At 29.2% G+C, this 13,816-nt stretch overlaps 1 protein-coding gene and 1 long non-coding RNA gene across 3 annotated transcripts in view; one reads left to right on the forward strand and one right to left on the reverse strand.

Annotated features, from left to right (window-relative positions):
- LOC123263837 (lachesin-like) overlaps positions 1-13,816 on the forward strand; it is a 61,645-nt gene that overhangs the window by 5,424 nt on the left and 42,405 nt on the right. The window lies entirely within an intron of this gene.
- LOC123263875 lies at positions 2,109-7,565 on the reverse strand. The gene is made up of 2 exons (XR_006509246.1): positions 7,527-7,565; positions 2,109-2,190 (listed from the first exon to the last, which is right to left on the reverse strand). It is a non-coding gene; the product is annotated as an uncharacterized LOC123263875 (long non-coding RNA).

Below are 13,816 nucleotides of genomic sequence, written 5' to 3' on the forward strand. Positions count from 1 at the left end.
TAAGATCTTCTAGCATTTAAAAAACCGCGGTTACTTATGCTTTGGGTAACTGCGCAAGTGGTGTTGCCTAGTCAAATACAAGACTTTAAAGAACGCAAGTTCCGAGTGATTTTTCATAAAAAATATAAAATATCTCCGTAATACGTTCGGAAAGCTGCTTTTTTTATTGTTTTAATCTTTAGCTTATTATTTTTTCAATCAAATTCAATGAAAATAAAATTATTTTAAAATCGTTAATTGCATTAAATTCTTATCTAAATACACGGCTGGTGGAATCTCCATTCACATGTAAAAATTACAATTTTAAACCTAATTATTTTATCAAAAATTCCAAAACCCTGTCTTTTAATTTTTTTATTAATTATTCTACATAGATTGAATTTATAAATTTTCAGGAAGTTTTTAAAATTTGACTACTTTGCGTGGATATCCTTAATTTAAAAGTTAACTTTCCTCTAGCGAGAAAAAGTAGCGACTATGCGCCACCTGTCGGATATTTTTAAAACTAATTTTAATAAAAAAATGTTATAAGATAAGTTTTAGACTAAAATGAAAGTTGCTCTAAAAATTGGCCATAAAAAAAATTTTAATTCAAAATTATACTGGATAAACAGCTCAATTAGCTGAATTGAAGAGTTGTCAATATTATTTAAGTTCCAATGAGTGGCATTGCATAGAACAAAACAATTGAATAGGAAGCAGACACGTAGGCTTCAATTAATTACTATCTTTCGATTGTTTGTGAGTGATTTAACGTCTGACTGGGTCTAATTCGCAAACACGAGCCACCGGTCCTTGGACAACACTCGGTGGTATGTTTATATAGTAAATCGGTTTAAACCTATATCGCAGAGCCTCAACTAAACTCAACACAATCATGCTAACCAACCGAATATTTAAGGATAATTTCACACGTTTATTTCCCATATCCTCACGCATTTATCCGCGAACCAAAAACTCAACTACACATCGACCAGCGGTATTACGCCCCGAGTACTCCAATTATTAACTACCAAAAGCAAACAGAGAATTTTAACAACTAAAAATGATTTCTACGTCGTATATATCGACACATTAATGTTTACTTTGTTTTGTAATTTTTAAAAATTATACCGAGGAATTAATTATGCAAATAAAATTATCAATTGCGCTCATTTCTCACCTCCGTTAAAATATAAAGAAGAGAATTGTGATATTTAATCTCAGCGCCCGGTTATAAAGCGACGAAGAATTAAAATGTGAATAAAAATAATAAAAAATGGTACGCTAGTGAAAAAAACTAAATGAATGTCCCGGTTTGGGGAAAGAGAAAACATTGTCGTGTATAGAAATAGGAAGAGACTGGAAAAATTTTATATTTCAAACACGCTTTCTCTGGCACCTATCGATCTTTAGTCGAGTACTGCTCGAGTGATTGACGTGTGGAAAAACATGCCTTTATTCATTCATCCTGAATTACTTTTTTTTTTTTTTTTTTTTATCAAGTGCTCCCTTTTTGACGACCGCGTGAGGAGTGCAATATCGATTATCAGAGTGCGTTAATTGCTCGAAAGGACTCTAATGCCCAGTTTATCCGGAAAATTCAGGAGTTTTTATTGGTTTGGAATATAAAAGTCGCAGTGTTTGTTCAATTTAAACTGTAGAGTTTTATTTTCACGATTTACGGGCAGTTAATGGGAAATAATTCGAGACCTTGCAATTATTTAATATCATGAAAAATTTATGTTCATATTATAGAATACATTTATTGGATTTTTTTTATTTTTGTTCTGAAAATTTAGATTTTTTTACTAATTTATTTTATAAAAACTCGATAATTTTGCCGTGTAAAAATAGGATTTATGATTGGTTGTGACGTAATAATATATTTTAAAGAAAAGAGCCAATTAAAATGACGTTATAAACGTTGTATTTTCTGTAGACAGCGCCACCTTAAATAACAACCTCATTTTAACAGCTAACCTAAAAAGTAACTATTATCTGGGAGTAAAAACTAATTATTATTTATTTTATAGTTATTTTAAAATGAATAGACATTTAAATAATTATAATATGTCTGATGACGGATTAATTACAACCTAAATTTACTAAAACGTCTGTATATTTTCGTTTTTAAAACTGACAACGCCAACATAGATATTTTTAAATTCCGCCGTGCGGTGGCGCTACTCTACAAATCTAATGACGTCACTATCATTGAAAAATTACCCTAAAAAGTTAATAGAAAGCTTGGATTAATTTAATATCACTAAAAATTAATTTTGAAATTATAGAAAACATTCATTGGGTTATTTTTATTTTTGTTCTGAAAATTTAGATTTTTTTACTAATTTTTTTTATAAAAACTCGATAATTTTGCCGTGTACAAAAAGGACTTGATTCTAAAAAAAGGAATGATTGGTTGTGACGTAATAATATATTTTGAAGGTGGGAGCCAATTAAAATGACGTCATAGACGTTGTATTTTCTGTAGACAGCGCCACCTTAAATAACAACCTCAGTTTAACGGCTAACCTAAAAAATAACTACTATCTGGGAGTAAAAACTAATTATTATTTATTGCATGGTTATTTTAAAATTAATAGACATTTAAATAATTATAATATGGAATAAAGGATTAATTACAACCTAAATTTAGTAAAACGTCTGTATATTTTCTTTTTAAAACTGACAACGCCAACATAAATATTTTAAAATTCCGCCGCGCGGTGGCGCTACTCAACAATTCTAATGACGTCACTAGATTCTAAAAACTAAATTAAAAAAAATTTCTCTCTGTAACTTTCACTGAACTTTAAAAATTAAAAAATCACAGAGCATGCAAGCTCTCTATTTTTAAAAATTTAAAAGCATAGTAATAAATTTGAAAGTTAAGCATTCCGTGGATTGTACTCGCGAGTTTGTACTTAGAAAAGAAAGAAGGCGTGGGAGAAAAAAAGGATATGTAGGAGAGACTAGATTGCAAATTGCACGCACACACAAAGGGGACAACACAAAAGCTCGAATAAACAACGCGGGAAAAAAGTTTAAAAATGTGTTGCGATAGTGGGCGATTGTGCTGCGGAAAAGGTTGTTTACATCTCATTCATTTTCCCCGTGCCCCGGCCGGCTTAACTGATGTTGGTCCAGCCGAGCCGGAAGCGCCCGGGGAGCCACAGACGCGGGTTGTTTTAAAGATAGATGCTCCAAGCTGTTCTTAACCTAAACATCAACCCGCTCCCAGAAGTGTCCCGAGTCTCGAGTCCCGAGTCCCGAACAAGTACGTCAATTTAATACCCACTTGTCTGTTTTAGTTTTACTTCCTTCACTGCTATGCTATTTCCTTTGTTTACGTTTATTTCACTTTATTTTATCTATTTGTTTATTATCGCACCCGAAAAGGAACAATTCTAATGCTATCGGTCGGCGATCACCCTCTATAATGCTGCCGTTCTATTACTCCCGGTTTATTTTCTTTAAAAGACCCCTTGTTATTTATTGCTTTCTTTTAATGACCGTTGCAAAAAATATACCGCAATAAATACCAACACCGACCACCTTTCAACTTTTTTCTTTTAGTTTTTTTAAATAATTAAATTTTACATTTATTTTTTAAATTGCTACGTTTTTATTTTAATAGCCGGTAATTTGCATGAAAAATTCACAAGAAATGCTTTCACACCTTTAAATTTAGGTTAGAATTTTTAAGATTTAAATGTACTTATTATTATTAAGAGAATAAGCAAAATTTTGTGGCCAGTGTATTTGTATATGATAAAATGGGTTTTTATGGTTAAATTTGCAAAAATGCTCTGTCTCGAAATACAGAATTGAGAAATAACCTTGTATCTAATGAACTATTGAGATTTTTAATGATATAAGGTCATCCCGATATTACACTCATCGAGACCTTTCATTTGAGTACCCACATCAATTTTTCATATATTTTATATATTTATATATATTATATATATGTATGTATGAAAAATATATCAAAAATCCATGTAGGTATTCAAATGAAAGCTCTCGATGAGTGTAACATCAGGATGAGCTTATATCGTAAAAAATGTCATTAATTAAGAAACGACCTTGTATCTCGTGAACTATTGACATTTTTAAAGATATAAGCTCACCCCTACATTACACTGATCGAGAGCTTTCATTTGAGTACCCACATCAATTTTTCATATATTTATATATATTATATATTAGGGTGAGCCAAAAAAACTAACCTATCGAATTTATGTGTTAAAATGAACCTATTTATCGAAAAAAAAATTTCCCTGCAAGGCAGGATTTTTAGCTCAATTTTGAAAGGTGTCGGTGATCATTCAAAGTTTCCCATTTAAATAACACGTAAAAAAATCTTTTTTCATTAAAAATAATATAACTTTTGAACCGCTTGAGATAAAAATTTTTTGATGGCGGATTCTTGAAGAACATTAAATTTCCTACAGAATCATGCCTGGTTCCATTTTTTAAAGTCAAAAATTCATATATTTACTGGTCATGAAAATTGAGCAAAAAATCAAAATAAGCAATTTTAGGCATTTATTGTTAGAAATTTTTATATTTGAGGAAATAAATGACTTTAAAACGAGATAAGTAGGGGGGGGGGGAGATACAAGTATTATTTGTGTAAAAGCGTGGTTTAAAGCTCCTTGTCCGATAAGCGCTCCAGCTCAAGACTTAGATTTCTTAAAAAAGTTAATTAGTTATAAAAATATAAATAGAAAAATTTCGAATGCTACTGTATCAACATTTTTGCGACATTTATGGTATCTGACGGAAAAACTTGCTGCTATGTCATTATTCGAGTTTACTCGAGTTTAGTATTAGTTTAGAAGTTAAAAAAAAAAATTGTAAACGCGATTAAAAAGGAAGAGAACACAATTAATGAAGAAAGAATAATATTACCTAAAAATTAACTTGACATGATTTCTTCCAAATACATCAGTGATTTTATCACAAATTTTATTCTTTTCCTTTTTAATCGTGTTTACAATTGTTTTTTAACTTCTAAACTAATAATAAACTCGAAAAATGACATAGCAGCAAGTTTTTCTGTCAGATACCATAAATGTCGCAAAAATGATACAGTAGCATTCGAAATTTTTCTATTAATATTTTTATAATTAATTAACTTTTTTAAGAAATCTAAGTCTTGAGCTGGAGCGCTTATCGGACAAGGAGCTTTAAACCACGCTTTTACACAAATAATACTTGTATCTCCCCCCCCCCCTACTTATCTCGTTTTAAAGTCATTTATTTCCTCAAATATAAAAATTTCTAACAATAAATGCCTAAAATTGCTTCTTTTGATTTTTTGCTCAATTTTCATGACCAGTAAATATATGAATTTTTGACTTTAAAAAATGGAACCAGGCATGATTCTATAGGAAATTTAATGCCCTTCAAGAATCCGCCATCAATTTTTATCTTAAGCGGTTCAAAAGTTGTATTATTTTTAATAAAAAAAGATTTTTTTACGTGTTATTTAAATGGGAAACTTTGAATGCTCACCGAAACCTTTCAAAATTGAGCTAAAAATCCTGCCTTGCGGGGAAATTTTTTTTTTGATAAATAGGTTCATTTTAACACATAATTTCGATAGGTTAGTTTTTTTGGCTCACCCTATTATATATATGTATATATAAAAAATATATCAAAAATGCATGTGGGTACTCAAATGAAAGTTCTGGATGTGTGTAATGTCAATATGAGCTTATATCTTTCAAATATGTTATATATATATATATGTATAGAATATATTAAAAATGTATGTGGGTATTCAAATAAAAGCTCTTGAAGAGTGTAACATCGGGATGAGCTTACATTTTTAAAAACGTCAATATTTAAAAAAATACAGTGCAATTTAACAAAACTGATTATTTAGTAAAGCAAAATTTTATTTATTCATACACGGGAAAAAATTTCTGGGAAAATTTACGATACAACTATTGTAAAGCTGGACTATACTTTGATTACTATTAATTTTCAAATATTTTAAAAGAAAAAATACTATTTATTCATGAAAAAATACGATATTACTATTGTAAAAAGTAAGAGATGAAAATTTCCAGTGCTGCCTCTGTATCTTTCCAATAGAACTATAGCAAATTTTACAATAGTTGAATTGGAATGTTTCTCAATTAGTGTGAGTGATGGCCGTGCACAGCGCTAGACTCCGAGTTTATGTAAATGTTAAAGGATATGTGTCTTAGTTTACCTCAGATAGCGTAGAGGGAGAGTCTCTGGCTGCCAACACAGAGTTCTGGGTTCGATTCCTAGATAGCACGAAAATGTCGGTTTCTTTTTTCGATTACTGTACAGGTACCAATTAGTCCAACCTTCTATCTCTCTCCCTCCCTAATATTTGTTTTAAAAAAACCAACTGTGAATTTTTACAATAGTTGAATTGTAAAGTTCACAAACACATATTGTATAATTTGCTCTATAGTATTCGACTTTTTAAGACTCTTGCTTGTCTTATTTGTTGGGTAAAATTTACAATAGTAGATCGTAAAAATTACTAAATAAGATGTATAGTCCACCGTTACTCTTTTATTTAGTAAAAATTACAATAGTAAATTAGTAAAAACTCCTTCAATTTTATTTCCGTGTAGTTCACAAGTCACGGCAGTCTCATAGTGACTGCAAGGTTGCTAGTTTTTATTGAATTTATTCAATAAAATCTCAATTTTTTATTACAAGTCTTCTAATTGTGTAAAAATTTGATATTACAATCTTTGGAATTTTTATTAGACCTCGGGGCGATGTGCGCTCTCAGTGGGAAGTGTGACGTTTCACAAAATAATATAAGTTTGATTTATTATTATTATTTAAAAAAAAATATAGTAATTTTTTGCAGAGAAATAAATCAAACATAAAATTTACAAGTGATAAAAAAAAAAATCAAAAACGATTTCCTAAACAACAAAATGTGATGACATAAAATTTTCATTTCTAAAAGATCGCGTGTCAGAAATTACTCGTATCCGGTGTACGATGCAAGCTATACTTATATATGCATACATGTATAACATAACACTAGCCTAGAAATCGATTTTTATCCGCTTTATATACACCCGAGTAATCGGCGAAGCATTAGCGCTCGCGATCGCTAATTCCAAGTCAAACAATCTTAAAAATAACTCCTAATATTATTTTTATCTTTTGTTAAATATACTTTCGCCGGTTTAATTCTTAAATCTTATTCTTAAATCCCTCGATAAAATGGCCTAGGGATTATTTTAATCGTAGTGAAAAGCGTGATAGAAAACTGCCTGTTGAATTTTATTTTCACTTAGAAGCTTTTGTGCTAAAAGTCGATTGCGAATTAATATCAGTTTAGTTTAAATTAATACAGAAAATAATTATAATTGTATCAATTTCTTATATAAGCTTGTATAATAAAGAAACAACAGGAAATTGGTCACCTCACGGGTCACGGACAATAATACATGTGATAAAAATTAATAAATATTCTTTAATAGAATCCGGCTTAATATAAAGAGTTCCACGCGAAGCAGTCAAATTTTTAAAACTTCCTAAAAATTCATAAATTTAATCTACGTAGAATAATTAATAAAAAAATTAAAAAACAGTAAGCATCCGGGATATTTAATCAAATAATTAGGTTTAAAATTCTAATTTTTACATGTAAATGGAGATTCCACCAGCCGTGTATTTGGTTAAGAATTTAATGCAATTAACGATTTTGAAAAAATTTTATTTTCATTAAATTTGATTGAAAAAATAATAACCTTTTGATTAGAACAATAAAAAAAGTAGCTTTCCGAATGTATTACGGAGATATTTTATATTTTTTGTGAAAAATCACTCGGAACTTGCGTTCTTTAAAGTCTTGTATTTGACTTGGCAACACCGCTTGCGCAATTATCCTTGCGCATAAGTAACCGCGGTTTTTTTAATGCTAGAAGATCTTAGTCATGTTAGTTAGACAGTAAACATAAATAAATTTTAAGGTTACACGGAGAAAATTTTATAGTAGAGTTTATTATCTAGTTATGTTAAAATCTATTAACTGAATTCAATAGTAGTAAATATTATTTAAATAATTAAGTAAACCATCTGAATTGTAGTATTTACTATCCTGATGGTAACTACTACTATTATAATGGTAATCAGTAATAATAACTGTTATTATTTTAATTAGTTACTACTAATATCAAAATCGTAATTCCTGATATAACCTGATGGTTGCAGTTACCATCAGTAACAATAATAACTACTATCTAAGCTAGTAAAAAATTAAGAATCTGCGTTACCGTGGATGCATTTCTGAATAAACTAAAAGCAGCTGTAGTGCAGTGTAGTGCACAAAAAATCGGGATTAAATTCTGATTGAATTTATATTTAAATTTTTATTTGTCTAAAACAAGTTTCAACGCCAAATTTTTCAAAAAAAAATTTGAAATTTCCAAAAAAATCAAAATTTTCAATAAAATTCAAATTAAAAAAAAAAAATTTTCAATCTTCAAAAAAATCAAATTTTCAAAAACAAAATTTGAAGGAAATTCAAAATATTTTAATATTTCAAAGAAAAAAATGTACATTAGCTAAAATATGGATGTAAATAAAGGATTTAATTAAGTAAACATATTATTTTTTCTTTCAAAATTTTTACAATCTGAAATGGTTACAGTTACCATCTTCGATTGTAACAGTTATAATTTATAATAATTACAATTATTATTTTCGATAGTAATCGTTACCATTATTAATAGTAACTATTACAGTTGTCAATGATACCACCTATTATTTTGTTACTAATTAATTTTATTACCATTTTAGATAGTAGGAGTTACTATTTTTGTATAGTAGGTAGTATAATTAATTTTTCTCCGTGTAGGGATTTTTTTTGTGTTGTCAAGTGTATACCGGTAATTCAGAGTGCTATATTTTTTATTAGTCAATTAAATGTTAATAATTATTTAATGAAAAAATTTATCGGAAATTTCCTCAAAAATGTTATTAATTAATTTAAAAATTAATTTTAAGACAACAAAAGTATTTCTACGTATTATTTGTTATAGACATTTTTTACACTAGGGTACTTGGATCTCCTTAAAGTCCAGAATGAAAATATTTTTACAGAGCTTTTGTGATAATAATAGGAGTTTTAACAATAGCAGTAAAAGTCAATAGTTATTCCAAAGAATAGTAGAATAATGGATTAGCCTTTAAAATCCTTATATCTTATCCTGGTGTCTTAAACGTCCTTTGATTTTCTTTAGAATCCCTCCGGCAAGGGTAGATTGTCTTTTCCGGAGAAAATAATTTAACTGAGTAGTGTAGGGAAGAAGAGGGGGCGTTATCTCTACCGGTGCAGTTTTCACGCTTGGCTATTGACGTTGCAAACTACTTTATACTCTCCAGCAATGTCTTCTGCTTGTCTCTCTCTCTCTCTCTCTTACTATCTTTTTGGAGTGTTGTCTAGTCTATCGGGGTTCTCTCTCATGGCGTGCGACACCTGGCTCAATTGCATTCTCAAACTTCCGAGGATCTTTTCAAAGACCCGATTATTATCCAAGTCGCGTGTGTGTATGCAGAGACTGAGACGGCTACGAGCTCCTCCGGCTACAAGCGATATTATAAATAAACTTCAACGCCATCTCATAACACTTTTTATGTTTGTTTAACGCCTGATTATAAATTTGATTGTTCATTATTTTTATGTATTTAATATTATCATTGTTATCGTTATAGGGAGCTTAGTTTCTCATTTTTAGAGAATAGAGACGAATGAGATATTCTATTATGGTGGATCATGAAAAATTTTATACTTAATTCTAAACTAAACATTGTCGTAGCAAAATAATAATAACTAGCAACCTTGCAGTCACGATGGGACTGCCGTGACTTGTAAACTGTAAATAAATAAAATTTTGCTATTAAATAATGACTTTTGTTAAATTACACTGTACTTTTTTAAATATTAACGATTTTAAAGATATAAGCTCATCCTGATGTTACACTCATCAAGAGCTTTTATTTGAGTACCCACATGCATTTTTGATATATTTTTCATATATACATATATATAACATATATTTTAAAGATATAGGCTCATACCTATGTTATACTAATCAAGAGCTTTCATTTAAGTACCCACATGCATTTTTGATTTATTTTTCATATATACATGTATATATAATATATATAAATATATGAAATATAATTCTTTTTTAACCCGTTCCTGCCTTTACGGTCATTTTTTTTTTTTTTTTTTGCTAGTATAAATCTAATTCAAGTGGATGGTAATATTCCATCTTCACTAACAATTTGGGACAGATCGTCCCTGGAGAGTTAGGTCGATGGGTTAGATTTATACTAGCAAAAAAAAAAATGACCGTAAAGGCAGGAACGGGTTAAAAAAGAATTATATTATCACGGTCGGAAAAATTAGTAGAAGTTAAAATATATGAAATATATGAAAAATTGATGTGGGTACTCAAATGAAAGGTCTCGATGAGTGTAATCTCAAGGTGAGCTTATATCTTTAAAAATGTCAATAGTTCAAAAGATACAAGGTCATTTCTTAATTATTGATATTTTTAAACATATAAACTCATCCCGATGTTACACTCATCAAGAGCTTTCATTTGAGTACTCACATGCATTTTTGGTATATTTTTCATATATACATATATGTATATATATATATATATAAAATATATAAATATATGAAAAATTTATGTAGGTACTCAAATGGAAGGTCTCGATGAGTGTAACATCAGGATGAGCTTATATCTTTAATAAAAGGCCATTCGGCAGCCGAAATGGAAGTAGATTTCTCAAATAAAAATAAAATTGTTTTTTATAAAATAAAATTAATGATAATATGTCATATAATTCATGAATTAAAAAAAATTAAATAATTAATTTTAAACTATTTAGAACTAATTTTGTTCAAAATAAACATTTGCTGGTTTTAGTACAACAATAGTGTGAATTCAGTAAGTAAAATTCTAATATCAACTTATTGAAAATGTTTCTATTTAATATTAAATTACAACCATTAAACTAAATAAAACGACTGCAAGAGTAAAATTTCATTGAAAGGGACCCAGAATAGATATTTTTTGGTCTAGAAATATATGTAAACATGTAAATTAAAGTTTATTTTCTGAGCTTAAGATGCATTTTACAGAATTCAAATATCTCGACGCGTTCAAAAGTTATTTGAAGGAAAAGCGGTAAAAATATGGAATTTTTGAATTTTAAAAATTTTAAAACGATGTAATTTCTAAACTAATCAAACGATTTGGCTCAAATTTGAACTCGACCTTCATAATCGTTCATAGAATAAGTATGTTGAGTTTCATTGAAATCCCTAAAGAATTGTAGGAGCTATCGTGCTGACAAGCCCCGCGTTATATCGTATATATATTTATATATATACATACATATATAAACTTTTGAACTATATGTATTTTCTGACTCAGCTCGTCGAGTAAAGTCGGAGTATAGCAAAATTTTTGAAAAGTTGCGTCAAGAGAACAAATGCAATAGTTAGATTTTTCTGAAATCTACTAAAAATGTCAATAGTTCACAAAAAACAAAGTCATTTCTTAATAATTTTGATATATATCTTACAGACATAAGCTCATACCGATGTTACACTCATTAAGAGCTTTCATTTGAGTACCAACATGTATTTTTGATATATTTTTCATATTTACATATATATATATATATATATATATATATATATATATATATATATATATATATATATATAATATACATAAATATATGAAAAATATGAAAAATTGATGTGGGTACTCAAATGAAAGGTCTTGATGAGTGTAACATCGGGATGAGCTTATATCTTTAAAAATTTCAATAGTTCACGAGATACAAGGTCATTTCTTAATTATGTATCTAGAGGTAGAGAATTTTTAAATGTAGCTTGAATACTTATCATTATAAATTGACTATCGGTGAGAATAATATGAAACCTTGAAAAAGCACAAATTTAAGTCAAGACCTTTACAATGACACTAAATTTTTTTTATTCTCTTAATAATATAAATAATAATAAAATTTTAATAATAATGTTAAATATAACCTTTCGAGACGTATTGACGCTAAAAATTAATTATTAAAAAAATGATTATCAAAAAATCTTAAATGTCTTAATTCTCACATTTAATCCAATAAATATTTAATCCGGAAATAATTATCACGTCAATACAAGGTACAACAAACACTTGGCCCAGTTTCGAAAAGCCCACTAAAAAATAAATGATTGAAATAAGAAAAGCGAGCCATAAAAGCAGTATTAAAGAGTATATTGTCTTTTTATAGTCCCCGGAGCAATAAACCGCGGTATTTTCCCTGGTGGTTGGTGCGAGGTACGACAGGTCTCTTGTTTTCGTTTCACCGGGAGTTATAGTTCACGATGATCGCGAGTTGAGCACGAAATGTCCCAACAAATGTTTAATCCGGGTGTAACTCGACCAAATAACGCATTCTATTTTAGTTTCATGCATCATATTTGTTTAAACCTCCCCAATCTGCCCCATATATTTTGATTTATCAGATGTAAAACATTTGAAATTCTAACCCTCTATTTACGGTATAAGTTTCATTATTTCAAGTAAAAAACTAAAATAATAAATTCATCGTATTATTAATTCATAAAAAAAGTAAAGTTGATTGAATTTAAATTTAAATGTAGATATAAATTAGCTTAAGGCTTATTCGAACGACATTTTAAATATTTAGCTCGATTGGCAAGTGAGCCAACTATCGATTTATAACAACTCGTTCTTTGCTCTACCTTTCCTTCACATCAGTGTGAGTGTGCAATGTACTGATATTCAACCAGATCAGAACCCATACGAGGTAAAAAAAGATCGTTCAGCTTTAAATGAAATTGAGTGTTGCATTTTTATCAAATATTCAAATGAAAAGTTGATTTTTTCCACATAGAAAGGAAAATTTCTTGACTAGAGAACAAAATTCTTGGCTCAAGAAAATTTGTCGGATTTCTGAAGGAAGACCGAAGTTGTGTTGGCCGAAGTTAAAATTTTTCTTCAAATTCTATTCTTGGTGCGTCATTTTTTCTTATCATAAATACTTGATACAATAAATTTTTATATTTGATCAAGATTTTTAGATACTTTAGGGAAACAGCGCCACCTTCTTCAGCTGAGAAAAAAATTTTCTCACCTTGAGAAAATTTTTCTCGAGAATATTTGATACCCATTTTATATTATTTTACCGTGCAATTATACATATTGAATTTAAAAAAACGATGAAATATTATTTGATCTTTATATTTAATTTTTTGGAGCAAGAGAGAAATTTTCTCAAGACAAGAAAATTAACTTCTATCAAGAACTTAATTTTTTGGAGCTCGAGGCTGAATTTTCTCAAAACAACAAGATTTTCTTGACTTAAATAAATTTTCTTGGATCAAGATACGTATTTCTTCAAGAGAATTAATTTTGTCGGAATAAGTGAAATTTGTTGTCAAAAAAAAATTTTTTTTCCTTCGAAATAATTAGGAAGAAAAATATTTTCTTGGCTCTAAACCTTTTTAACTTCCCGCTAAGAAAATTGAAAATTTTCAAAAATCGGGAAGTTATTGCTTTTACCCCGTTTTGCGAAAATCGAGTTTTCATCAGATCTCGACGTTTTAAGGCCACAGGAAGCTTCTCTGACTATTCCCGCGATGGTGTCCGTGCGGCTGTGTGTGTGTGTGTGTGTGTGTGTGTGTGTGTGTGTGTGTGTGTGTGTGTGTGTGTGTAAACCTCTTATAACTTTTGAACGGCTCGGCCGATCGGATCGAAATAGGTGGCGA

The sequence above is a fragment of the Cotesia glomerata genome, linkage group LG4, assembly GCF_020080835.1.
Source record: "Cotesia glomerata isolate CgM1 linkage group LG4, MPM_Cglom_v2.3, whole genome shotgun sequence".
Lineage (NCBI taxonomy): Eukaryota > Metazoa > Arthropoda > Insecta > Hymenoptera > Braconidae > Cotesia > Cotesia glomerata.